Source organism: Augochlora pura, chromosome 3, assembly GCF_028453695.1.
Source record: "Augochlora pura isolate Apur16 chromosome 3, APUR_v2.2.1, whole genome shotgun sequence".
NCBI lineage: Eukaryota > Metazoa > Arthropoda > Insecta > Hymenoptera > Halictidae > Augochlora > Augochlora pura.
The window spans coordinates 13,076,060-13,090,149 of NC_135774.1; positions in this window are offsets into that span (position 1 = coordinate 13,076,060).

The window sequence follows — 14,090 nt, forward strand, 5'->3', positions numbered from 1 at the left end:
AAAGAAAAAATCAGAAGTCATTTTGACCTAAATATTCTAAATAAATGTAGAATTGCAAATAAGTGAATAATAAATGTAAGTAGCTACATAAATTGAATTTCTTAAGCTCAGATAGTTTTTCTAAGAGGAAATAGCGTTTGGAAGATAGTTTCACCTAGTCATCTGGAGGTTTTGCTTCTTTCCTGTTCTGGGATCTTCGGGACATCCGTGAAATCATTTTGTCAAGGAGCTACCTCGACATCCTGTGGAAAGGATAATTAATTTCAGGGTTCGTTGTTACGTAAAATTCGAGTTCCTCTGCTAGATCACTTCCTTGATCGATACTTCCTGGAAAATAGAACACTCTTCTTTTGAAAGAAGATACTATTCATGCAGCTATAGTATATCCAGATGACACTTTTGGAGCAACAAGTCACTATTGAAGTTATAGTTTAAGTTGGCATTTTCGGATAAGCAATTTCAGCTGTCATTTTTGCAGCAAAAATTTAAATAGCTATTTTTAGAGCAATAAGTTAAAATTCCATTTTTAAAGCAATGAGTTAAGCTGTTATTTCTGAAACTATAATTTAAGCTGCCGTGGAACCATTTAAGTTGCCATTTTTGGAGCAGCAATTCAAGCTGTCATTTTTGCAGAAATAATTTATGTTGATATTTCTAGAGCAACAAGTCAAGATGCTATTTTTCAAGCTATATTTAAGCTGCCATTTATGGTATAGCAATTCAAGCTGCCATTTCTAGAGCAACAATTCATGCTGCCATTTCTAAAGTAGCAATTCAAACTGCTATTTCCATAGTAACAAGTAAAAATGCCATTTTTAAAGCAACAAGTCAAGATGCTATTTTTCAAGCTATATTTAAGCTGCTATTTTTGGAACACCGGTGATCGAACTCGCCACGCCGAATAATACGAGAACCGTGATATCTTGTCGATCGTGTGCGGTTCGGGTTCAGGTTCGGGTTTCCGGGTAGCGTGTCAACCTTGACCACGGCCGATAAGGCATGAAAACAAGAAGAGATCGAGGCACTCTTGACCCAGACTCGTTTCTACTTTGCAAGCGCCATTTTATCGTGTCATCGAACTGACTAAAATTCCTACTTTGCTTAAAAATCACAATTTACTTCTAAATTCACCATTAACGTAACCAGAAAGCAATATAAAATTTGTTTATAGTATAAAAAATTTACAGAGAAAAATTTTGACTAGAATTGACATGAAAATAAGCGCTTAAAGAACAAAATAAATTCTAATAATATAAAGCAAAACTCCGTGGATTTCTTAATATGCAATAAGAATACTTGCTGAATTAGAAAGTTACATAATAATTGTTCTGTATTGCAACATATTACGAGAAACAAATTTTTATATTAATAAACCGACTAGCAAAAAGTCAAATACAAGAATCATTTCAACAACACGAAACATTTTTCTCCACTAACAAGTCACCTCTTACCGAAACCTAACCTATCAAGGATCATTAAAAAAACGACACAGCGCCCATTAAAATTCACTCTGGGAACAATGCGGAAAAATGAAATCTCAGAAACCGGCGCGTGTGTTCCTGGTCCGGGGAACGCTTTGTCTCGCGTTCCCAATCATTAATCTTAATAAATTAGAGTTTCTTCGATCGGCGGCGTGTTAATAGGTAAAAAAAGCCGGATTTGAAAGGAATACCGGACAGAAGGAAGCTGTCAATCGTCATCGATGCGACAATGAATCACGGGATCGATCGTAATTTTCCACGTGGCAGGCGGTGTAACGCGCGGCGGCTGCGGCGGCGGCCCCGGCCACGGCGCCCGGCTAAAAAGAATGCGAAGGATACGGTCGAACGGCTCCGACAATATGGCCGTTATTACATCGTTTTGTTATCTATCGATCGTTGCATAGGAATAGGCGTGCGGCGGTTCCAGAAGTTATAACGCGTTTTACACGATCGCGGCCCGATCCGGACAGCCCCGCGATCCAATTGAATTCCTAATAAACGCGCAATGAAGACCGGGATTTATGCTGTCGGACGCGGACACGAAGCGTTGCTCCCGATCTTAAAACCCAGCTGGAACTTTCCAGGCGCAATTTTCAGCGACGTCGTAAAAGCCCCCCCACTACCCCAGATATCCCCTGGAAAAAGAAAGCCAATAATGATCCGATCGATTTCCAATCCCATATATCCGCGAATTATTTCACACAGGCACTAAGCTCGTGCGACCCGGAATCGTTCCGTTGTTTCGTAAGCCGATTCGCTCCGACGGCGACCTGCTTCTCTTTGTAGAAACGAGTGCTCTAAGTGTTCCATGCGGATTATCTAATTTCTAAGTAAGTTCTTTAGTTTTATTAATTTTTGAAAGCTCAGACTTTTGCGCATTTCGATCGGATTTCATATTTCGATGGCTGATTGGCTTTTTATATTTCAGAGATTCGTGTGTTTTTGTGTAGGAGGATTATTTGATGACTTTACAGAGATTTTGAAACATTTTGGTTGGCAAGATGTTAGTAAAGATATTTTTAGTTGCGTAATTAGGTAGTAATTGCGACGTAAGTGTTAGGTTATGTCATTAGAGACAAATTCTATATATTAGTTTCGAGTGGCAGTCTATTTTCTATTCTTCGATCTCTTGCAATTCTTTTCTGTAACAAATTCATATTTTCTTCAATAATTCTATACTAACTGTCTTCTTATTATGCAATAAAAACTGTTGAGAACAATATTGCTTTCAGAAAATTTTTATTTTCTATCAGCCTTACCATAAATTAGAAAAATTTTCAACGATAGCAAATCCTTTGACAATTATTCTACAGTGTTTGCATCTTAAAACATTGCTGCCATCTACATCCAATCCTTCGACTTTATTCAATTCTTTTCTGTAATAAATTAATATTTCCTAAAATGATAGCACGTATCACCTAATTTCGTATTCTATAATGGAAATCATTCTAAACATTGTAATTCTCAAACAATTCTTATTCTGTATTACCCAATAGCCTTATCATAAATGAAAAAATCTTTAACAACATCAGATCTTTCGACAATCACTCTACAGTATCAGCATCGCGAAACCTGCACAAATTAGAAACACCCGAAACAACATCATACCTATCATCAATCACTCCATAGCGAAACCTATTTGAAACCACCTATCGCCCGAAAAATCGGTTCTCCGGAAGCCGCGCGATAAATTCGAAAACCGTAAAACAACGGCAGACCCGCCTCCTAACCGTACTAGTAATGGGAGCCGTTCGAAAGCTCGCCGAGGGCAGTCGGGAAAAAAGGTCGGTTGCCGAGCAGCCGGCACCTCGTGCGGGCCCGATAGCTGGACATGGGAACCCCGTGTCCATTATCGTCGCGGCTTAGATAATTGAACACAAACCCGACCTGGTCGAAACAAGCATCGCGATCGGGTCGATGCGTGTTCTCGAACGGTGTACATTGTAATTGATCCGATATAACGATCCGACCTGTCAGGAGGAGGCGTACGGCGGAGCCGCTGCTCGCTGGAGCAGATGGAACGGGCCGCGCGGGCGCGACGCGACGCGACGCGGTCCGCGGACCGCTCACGCATAAATGCATCGGAAATTGCGGCGGGTGCAGCGCGCCGCGGGCCTTTAGGCGAAGCTCCAGATAAAAGCAACGGGAATCGGCCGGCGGGACGGTACCGGGAACGCGAACGTCGAGGACATTCGATCCAATCTTCAATGCCTTCGCGGACGGACGCGAAGGGGGAGGGGGGAGGAAGGTTCCCGCCGGAGGGAAACGCAAGCCGGACCGGCGATAATCTGCACGTGTCGCGAATATTTCGCGGGCCGGAGCACGCGCGAGCGTAACCCGAGACGATGCGCCAAGGCGCGAACGGTGGTGTCGTCGCCTTTTAAGAACCGGCATCCGGAAAACGGGGGTGGACGGGGGGGCACGGCGGGATACGGAGGGTAAAGGTGGAGAACTGTCGATAGTTATCGATGGTTTTAGATAGCGAGAACTATCGACTGGGTTCTCTCGCTATCGATAGTTCCGATCGGTGTAACCAACTTAGACCCTTCGCCAGGGTTACGCGAAAAGTGTTGTCGCGTTTTTTAAACTCTCTGTTATCTAAGCTGATATTGAGACAATATTCCAAGTTTTGTGCCTCTGTTTAGTAATTTATTATTGAGCTGTTTATGTTCAAAATAGCCTAAGTGTATTTATTTTAAAATCCATATATTCAAGAAGTTTGAGCTTTAATTAATTTAAAATATTGCTAACTGAGAACATGGTAGTATACTTCTATATTTTTAAGGATTGTTGCATTCTATAGGCTCTATTAAAATGAAATTATACAGAAATGTAAATATTCAAATGACTAGCTTCACATTTTTCGAAAATGAACTTAAGCTACTATTAAAATCAATGACTCAATTATATCATTTATTAACCCTTTGCACACGAAACCAGTTCAACTGAAAATCTGAAATAACATCTTTAACTTATAGTATATTCACTTTATATAAGAAAGTGCATTTTATGCATATGAAATTAATTCTTGTTATTCTTATCGACATAACATAACCTCAACAATTTTTCAAACGCAAACTTTGTTAGTATAGAGATTATTTTGCAACATGTCAGAACAATTTTATGGTGCCTCACAGTCAAATTGTAAGGGTTCATTTTGTTTTTAGAGCGCACGGTTTTCATTTATATTTATCTTTTATATATAAATGTTAATCGAGTGTCAAGTATCGATATTAACTATATCGGTATCTTCTTTTATTCTTCTTTTATTCCTGTTTTATTGATAACACGTGTACCGATATTCTCTGAGCATTAAATGTATATCGATACTTGATGTCGATGCACTTCCGATGTATCGCCGTCACTACCGAGGGGGCCACGACGAATACCAGCTCGAATGACACCTGGACCTGTGGTCGACGCGCGTTTAACACGTACGCGAGGACTCTTATCTGCGCCGTGTATCGGGGAAGCGCGCATTATCATTCGGATTTATGCTGATCTATGCGCTGCGGCGGACCTATCTTGTTCCTCGGCGCTCGGTGACGCAACCATGAAATTCGGAGGGAAACACTTGCTTACGATCTATGCTTCTATGGGATGGTCCACAGGAATTTTTGATCAGCGATTCGACAAGCTCTCTTGAGAAAGTTTGCTGCAATGGTTCGGACATATATGTACAAATATGTAGACACTACTTTTAACAAATAAGTGAATTAATTATGTAATATATGCCAGCAAAGTCTACTTCGGATATGTATTCAATAATTGAAAAATTGATATTATGAAATATGATATTTTGATATTATGAAAAATTAGAATTAATAAAGTAATAATTTATAATATATACGTGCCATTGTAAGTCGTAAATTAATGCTTAATAAAAATGCTTTCCATACATAAATAAAGAGGTAGACATAGTTTGTGGATTTGATGCATTTATGATAAAAATACTGCAATTTCAAATAATAAATAAAGGACAAAAATATTTTAATATATAATTTTCGTGTTACTGAAGTTACTAATAAAGGGCCAAAAATTCTTAAATGACCTCTGTATTTTGCAATTACGTACACAAACATTTTATTTGAAAGAACGATGCGCACTCTGAAAATAATAAATATAGAATTTTATAATTATTGCAATGTTACAGTTATTTGTAAAAACATCTATAATAATAATTACAGCTAATAATAGTTCGAGGGTTAATTCTTAGAAACTGTTACATTATTTAATTAGCCTCCGATTAAGAATTAAACGAGTTCGAATAGCATACCGAACACCTTCGCTAAATATTTCCAGTTTATCGCGCTGCGATATAACAAAGTGCTGATTCAGTTCCCGTACCGTCGGTACAACGACGACGATGACGTCGAAGACAGCGTGAAATCGAGAAGGGATCAACAGATTAAATTCCTCGCGGAATCATCGACGTTGTTGCGGCACCGTCTCCTCGCCTTCGGGCGACGCTGCGCGCGCCTCCGAGTAAACTTCATCGATAAACATTTGCTTACTAGTAACAATATAATATCGGTCGACGTTTTCACCTGCGTTGTTTAATTGCACCCTGACACTTTGATAGCCTGCCGGTGGATCGTCTGACGCGGGAACATTGTGTTGTCATCCACGGGTGATCGTCCCTAATAAGCTCGTACGCGCTCGCTGCTATAATAACGCTTTCATTCGCTTCAATCACGCGGCTCCCATCATCGTTCTACGAAAAATTCCGTAGCAGCGACGAACCTGTGCGCGCTAAAAGTAACGGCGGCTTTCGACAGCCGCGGTTTTATCTAAATTGAGGATACAGGAATTTCAGGCAATTTTAGAATCACGAAAACCGAAGCCAGCGATCAACATAAATTGCCCGTCGTATTATAACTTGCGAAACGCTGTCGTTTGAGGATTTTAAATGTCTGCTCGCAGATTGTTTCGGATAATCGAGGTTTCGTTGCAGCGGCGACAATAATTTTGCAACTAAACACCACTGACGCGTGTATACAGGGTTTATTAAAGTTATTGTAACTCTGTGAAATAAAAGGGTACATAAGGTCACTTATATTGATTTATTCTTTTATTAAGGATTAATTTGCTGAATTCTGTTCGATAAGGAAATATTTAAATTACGATATATTTTAGGGATGATATATTAAGGGAATACTTAAATTAAGATACAATTTACGTAATTCGATAAGGTTACTTATTGTTAATTTTCTCTGTATATATTGCATAGATATTTCATATGGCAGATACGAGGTATCCATCACATTAGAATATTAAAACAGGTATCATTATTACTATTTCGAGTTTGAAGAATTATTAAATATTCTTCAGTCATTCTGAAATATAAATAAACAGTGCTTTTCTTAAAATTGTCATTGTTACGTAGTAAAAGAATTCGGAAAGTTCACTCCTTGTTCATTCCTTCGAACGCGCCTCGAAGTCAGAGTGTAACCCTTTCCTTCCATCGCGTCTCGAAGCGAAGCAGTGTTCAACTCTTTGAATCGACCTCATTGCACCACGATGAAAGTTCGCGCGCTCGCCACTCATTGACTACTCTTCTTCATTAATAATTTAAATAAACCAACGACGTTTAAATATACTCTCTTAATAATTATAATAAATTGAAAATGAGATAACTTAAATGAGATTACTACGGTTTTATCCAATAACTTTTGAAACCGTGAATTCCACAGTCTATTGTTTAAATAAATTTCTGACAAAGATGAGAATTGTAGAATGTTTTTACATTGTTGTAAAATTGTATTCATGGTTGATCTCGTTAAATTAATTCACATATTCCTTGCATAACTCCCACGTATCATCGAACAGACCGACGAGACACGTTTTCGGTACAAATTCAGCCTAATTTAAATTCCAGCGAGCAGTTAATTTGCCAATCCCATCGGACGTCGTGGCGCGCCGTCGCGGATGGACAGCATAACCCCGGCCGCGGGTAGATTAGATTACCGTCTCGGAGACCCCGGCGTTGTTAGTCACTCGTTACGTATCTCAGCCTACCAACGCTCCTCGCGCCTAATATATGCGCGCTCGCTCGGTTACCTGCAATACTCGCATTCAGATGCGCCGCTGCGTGCGGTGCGCCTACCTCTCGCCGCGCAACGGGCCGGTTCTCTCTGTCGCCTATCCGCGAATCCTACACTTCCTCTCTCCGCCCCGCTTGCAAACGTTGCGCGGATATCGCGGATTCCATACTCATAAGTAACCGCTGTTAACACCTGACCGGCCTCGACAATGGAGGCCGGCGATCGAATTTACCGCGACAGGGCTCGCGTTTCGCGCGAGCTTCCTTATCGAGTATCTCCACGGTCGTGTACGCCTTCGGGAGACGGTTTATAAACAGTGAAACGTAAGGAGATATCATAATTAAAATGATTCATTCGGTTTACTATCGCGCGGACATTTAATAACTCCGCTTCACCGAAGGACTGTGGAACTACGACGAAATTACGAGATCTTTAAGAATTTTTTTTTAGGAAACCAGTCGCGATTTTGGAATATTATTTACCAGGATTTGTAGGTACATTCTTGGACTAGAAGGCAGTATTTTTTAAATCATAGTTATTTATGTATTGGATAGAGGAGGATTATGCGAAGCGTACGGTCTTGTATAGACAAGCGAGAAGGAGAGCATAGAAGACTGCGATGTTTGAGAATTTTTCTGGAAGAAACTAATAGGTTCTCGAAAATCTACGTTACTGTATTTGAAAGACGCTACTTTCTACTAGTTCTCATAATTTTAAGGATAAAATATGTTGACAAGTGTGAAAGTTGCACAGGCGTCTTGCATGTCCTTCTCCAGGACTATAATAGAGGGCGGAAAACTTGCAACAATTACTTCCGCGCTGCTTTGCATAAAACGCTACGATTTTTCCCACATGCAACATAGTTGAATGCACAACGAGCCGACGGATCGACGAATTCCAGCTTTCTCTAATTTGCATGAATTTTTCCAAATCGGAAACCTCTCAGCAGATCGTATAAACCTATCAGAAAATGACAAACGACTATGAAACGGGACTCAGGCGGAATTCTAATAGAAACGTTCGCCCGACATACTGAATATCGCGGCGATTCCCTTTTCAACGGCGGAAGCTCGGCGCTGCCAATAAATAATAAAATTATTGATCAATTAATTAGCGGCCTGGCTGTCGCGAGGGAAGGGTGGTGAACGCGGTGTACAGGTTTACGGCCCCCCGTAGAAATATTGTCCGCGGGTTTTACTCGCAAATTACCGCTCGTACTATCCGGCTTTTTCTTGTCGGGACCGTCCGCCGGACACATTCGCCCGGTATCGTTTTCCAGCGGCGCTCGGTTTACCGTTACGAAACCACGTGCGGCTGCATTAAATCTCCCGCGAAAAGGGGAAGGAGGAGTGGGGGCAGGAAGACGGACGAGTAGCGATGGGACCAAGAACAATTTGTCGGCTGTGCTTTGATCGACGGAACAATTTTTAAATGGCCATCGTCACGTTAGCATTTGCTTCTTAAATTGTTTCAAAAAGGGACCTCCATTTTAGCATTTTTTGATTATTTAAAAAATAATATTTATTGTAAGCTTCTCACATTAAAATTAGTTCAGCGATATTATGTATTGGGGTGTCGTAGATGTTACTTTATTAAAATGTATCGATTCGATTCTTATTCGTGAAGTAAACTTTTAGAATTGATTTAATAATTAATATAAATTATTTTGTAATTCACAAATATACAGTTTAATTATTTATTAATTCCACAAGCCACTCTACTTCATTTTGAATCCTGTAAGACTCGTGGAATTCTTTATTAAATTAATACAATCTGCTCAATCTCAAATCTGAATTAATAAACCTGGCTTTATAAATGTGAATTTATTTAAACTACTCACGCTTTTTATTATAACCATAAGCTTTAATAAAGTAATTTACCGAGTCATTTTTTAAAAAATAGTCTTCACAACTCTGAATCTTGCACTATAATAATGATTGTCGGATTAATGGTGGAAAATTCATTGTGGAAAATTCATTGTGAAAAATTCATTGTGAAAAATAAAACCCGTGAAAACGCATCACCGATTGCACTGATTCGCTCAGCCGTGCGGTTGGTCCCATCGCTAATCGTAAGGTGCGCAGCCACGCAGCCCGGTTGCCCACGCCTCGTGATCCTTCACTGTGCCTCAACGTCGATATTCAAATCAGCGCCTCCTCCACCCTTTCTTTCCCCGCCGCTGCACACGTCCTCTTTTTACCACCTTTTCGTGCCGTAATTTACCGTTACAAAAGCCCTCGCCCACGCATTCCTCCCCCCTCCCCCTGTGCGCCGAGGATAATCGACGGATCGATCCGTCGATTCACGATGTGGCATTGTGCGGCCGCGCGGGCCCGGCGCGGATCCACCTCCGATCGAGCGCGGCCGGAACGATCCACGTCGATCCGACGTGTGGCAGGTGCCACGGTGACCAGACATTTGCCGTGGAGAAAAAAAATGTCCTCGTCACGATCGACGGAATACCGGCACAGGTAGGAAACCCCTTTCGACGTTGAAGGGACACTGATTAGCACCGTTTCGTGACCGCTGTCCGAACGATTGGCCGGCTGACTTCGTTCGAACCACCCTCCCCCCTTGTGGCCCCCCGTCTACTTTTTCTTTTCTCGTCGGGCCGATGAATCGGGACCGTGAAAAGGGGGCCCGGCGAGCAGGGCTACCTGTTTCATCGGCGGATATTTTGACTCGGACGTCTTCTTAGCGTCGGATTAATGCGAGCCCGAGCCGGCCATTGTGGTCCGGTCGGAGCGGGCGGAACGATTTTCTTGAGGAGAAAAGCTGGATGCTGTGGAGCTATTCTGTCGGGGATAAACTAATTAGGTTCTAGTTAGGATGGAGGACCGTGTTTTGGATCGATTTAAGCGGATTAGAGGTGGAAAAGGGGTATTAGGTGTGGTCATTGATAGTTACACGCTTCGAATCACTTTCTTTCAAGTGTACGCAAAATTATAGGTGATCACTTTATTTATTTGTATTAATAGCAGACTATAATAGTTATAATATGTTATTAATGTACTATATTAATAGTGTATTAGTAGTAATTAATATAATATATTAATAGTATATTAGTAGTAATTAATATAATATATTAATAGTATATTAGTAGTAATTAATATAATATATTAATATAGTAAACTATAATAGTAGACTGGAATTTTATGCAAAATATACGTTTTCTAAGACATGGAGGAATTAATATTTTTTTTAATAATTTTATTAAATCAACGACGCTGCAATAGTATTTTTAAAATATTCTAGCACCAATTGTTAGACTGTGGATCTGTATTGGAAAGAAGAACTGTCTAGATTAATTATTAATAATAGGAGTTTAATTAAAAATTGAAATTAAATAAAAAAAAATCGTTGCTAAAGAAAACAGTCTCCCCTTTTAAACGAGCTAAAGAACATAGTGCTACGATTTTTCCTCGCCACCCTATGGCTATCTAAAAGTATGCCACAGCGGTCTAACGTCAAACTTTCGAGAACTCCGTGTAGAAAAATGAAAGATTCGACGAAATTCAATGGGCCGTAACATTGTTGCAGCCGATCGTATCGCCGTGGTCCTGGGCTCATTTTAAACAGCAAAGTCTCAACTTTCCACACCGATAAATTATAATACTTCAACCTAGAACCACAGCACCCTACCAGCCGCACTTTCTCCGACGTACGCTGCTCGTCAAAAATTCGACTCAGCAGTCTCCGAATAAATTGATTGTTACAGCTTGCGCGAGCTAATGCTAAATTCGAGTCGTCTTGCGTCCGTTTTGTCCCAGATACGGAAAGATCGGTGTGACTACCGTGACCGGGAAACGTACTGTTAGGCGAATCGAATTTCACGGGGCGAGAGTCGTTAAAGCCGCGCGCGGTTAACGAGAAAGACGCCGCGGTGCGACTTCTGGTGTCTGGTCTCGACGCGGGGTTTTCTGCTTGGCGTCGCCGTCGCCGCCCTCGTTCGTCACTTAACGACCGACTCTGCCACACCTGTAGAGCCGCGCGGACCCACGGAGGAGACGGAAGACTTCCGGTAGTGTGGCGGCAAACGATACAAGCGAAACTCGTCGCGGTCGTTAAACGCCACGCAAATCCATTCACTCCGCGTGGCGCAAGGGTTCATTCAAGCTCGTACGCCGGCCGCCCACGTGTCGTTATTTGCATAGATCCGCGCGCCGGCTTATGAACCGCGCTCTCCTCCGCTCTCTCTCTCTCTCTCTCTCGGCGCGTTCTCCTCGGCGCGCGAGCAGGAGTTTACACGCGGCCCTAACATTTACCAATGGCTGCTCGGCCGCGGAGCTCGATCCGGACGACACGAGCACGCGAAAAGCCGAGCCTCGCGGATATTTACATACTAGATTCGCTATCGGCCGAGAGGCCTACGATCGACGATAGGGTACAGGGACGGCCCTAAGGGGACGCCCTTCGGATACCCGTTCATCGTTCTCGAAAACCTACGTTCTTTTATATGGTGGCTAAGTCAGGTAATATAGTATAGTCGATTACTATGGTGCAGCTGATTACTGTGCTTTCTCTCTATTTTCAGGCATAATTAATATTTTATATTGTTGAAATATTGAGTTGTTGTTGTTTGTTAAAATTAAACATGTCAAAGGCGGAAGTTAGTAATACATCATAAATATTATTTTAATTCTTAGATACTGAATAAGCTTAAAAAATTCTAAAGGGATGAAGATCAATATTTAGGAGAATAAATCGTTCCAAGTAAGATAATACAATGCTAATTGTATTGATAAAGTTATGGAAGGAGAAATTATTAATTAGGATGTTTGCTTTTAGTTTTAATTTCTCGATGCGTTAGTTACTGTGTACAGTAAGTAGATGTGCTGTTTACTATAGGATAGACCTGCATAACCTCAAATCTCAAATAATCTGCTTTATATTCTTAAAGAGAAGAAATGTAAATCATTTAGTTACAAAACAATTAATAGAAAGATTAAATATATCTAATTAAATATATGTAATCCTTTAGAAAACTATGGGACACCGTTTTAAGGTATATTCTTATTGAAATTATACAAAATGTCCAGAAAGGTATATACCGAACCGCGTACTATTTATTAAAATATATATTAGGAATTTTACTAAAACATAAGTAGTAATTTTACTAAAATTCCTCCCATTATAAAAATGCAGTCTTTCATTGCCAAATAAATAGTAATCGATTTCTGTTAAATATTCCACTTGCATTAGAAATAATACTAACTGCATTCTAAATGCATCCCCAAAATTGATCTTCCATTTGCATTATATCTTCACAAACCATCGCTTACACAATGCTTATACCTTTCCAACAAAGCATTTTCTTAAACAAGCTCACATAAACATTTATTAACAATTTCACCTAGGTAACACAAAGCATAAATTCATTCCCACCCTTTCCACTCACTCTGTACAAACTCCAATGAATAATGTTCGAAGTATAATTAACCGCACACGTTTCAGTGCGTCGCTTTTTCACCCGACCAACGTTAAGTGAAATCAATATTCAAACCTAAAAACGTCAGCCACCATTCAACTTGAGAAATGCAAGGAGACGCGGGAGATGAGCATGCGAGGCACCGTCGCAGCGTGTGCGGCCCTGACCACGGGAACTCTCCCTCGTAATCTCGGCGGGCACAAAACCGATATTCCCCGTGGCACGTGAGCCACGTAGTTGCGCCTCGTGCGAATAGCTCGTTTAGATGTTAATAGAAAAGTGCCGTGGTTATGTCATAGCCGGCTCGCGACGTTTCAGGCATTAAGCCGGCTGACTTCGAAATTCCTATTGTGACATTAAACCGTCGACGTTCCCTTGTCCGCGTGTGAGATAGGTCCTCCTCCTCCACCTCCTCCCCCTCTTGCGACGCATAATAACCCGACCGGGGCCGGCGACACGTGAATCGAGTTAATTTTCGCCGGTGTAAATAAAACGTTTAGGAGAGGAGAACGTTTGCCCCTTTTAAACGGCCGGCAGCGCACGCGAATCGCGCGCGGGAGAACCGCGGCTGATTTACGAGTGCCTAATACGATGCAACCGATCGTGAATTACATTCCTTTATCGCCGAGGCGCGCTCTATAACGCGTTGCCCGGCACACGAACATTCAGGTTGAAAACTCGCGAGATCTGCTCCATAACAGAGGTAAACGAGTCGTTGTAAGGCGACCGCTGCGCTCCGGCAAAACAGGTATACTGTTAGCAATTTATCAGACTGAACTGTCACGCTACTTATCTGCCCCTGCTTTCTACGTCGCGAAGGCTCTCTATGCCCTATCAGAAACGGCTCCGAAATCCGTATTCAAGCGAACTCTTCCGCTTCCCGGCTTGCTGGACGGGATGCTGTTTCGCGCGTCGCTCTCACGCGAGAGGATCAGAGAGAATTTTTTCTTGTCTAGCATAAATGTTATTCTATGATCTGTTCTTCTGCGACTTTGCGTCATTTGTATGGGCAAAATACAGGTCGTGTTTTTTTAATACTTTTAAGGTGGTTTTTGGAAAACTACTTGTCGGATTACATTGTTCTCGATGTAAGTAACAAATATTGATATTTATGCAATTTATTAAATCAGATCGATG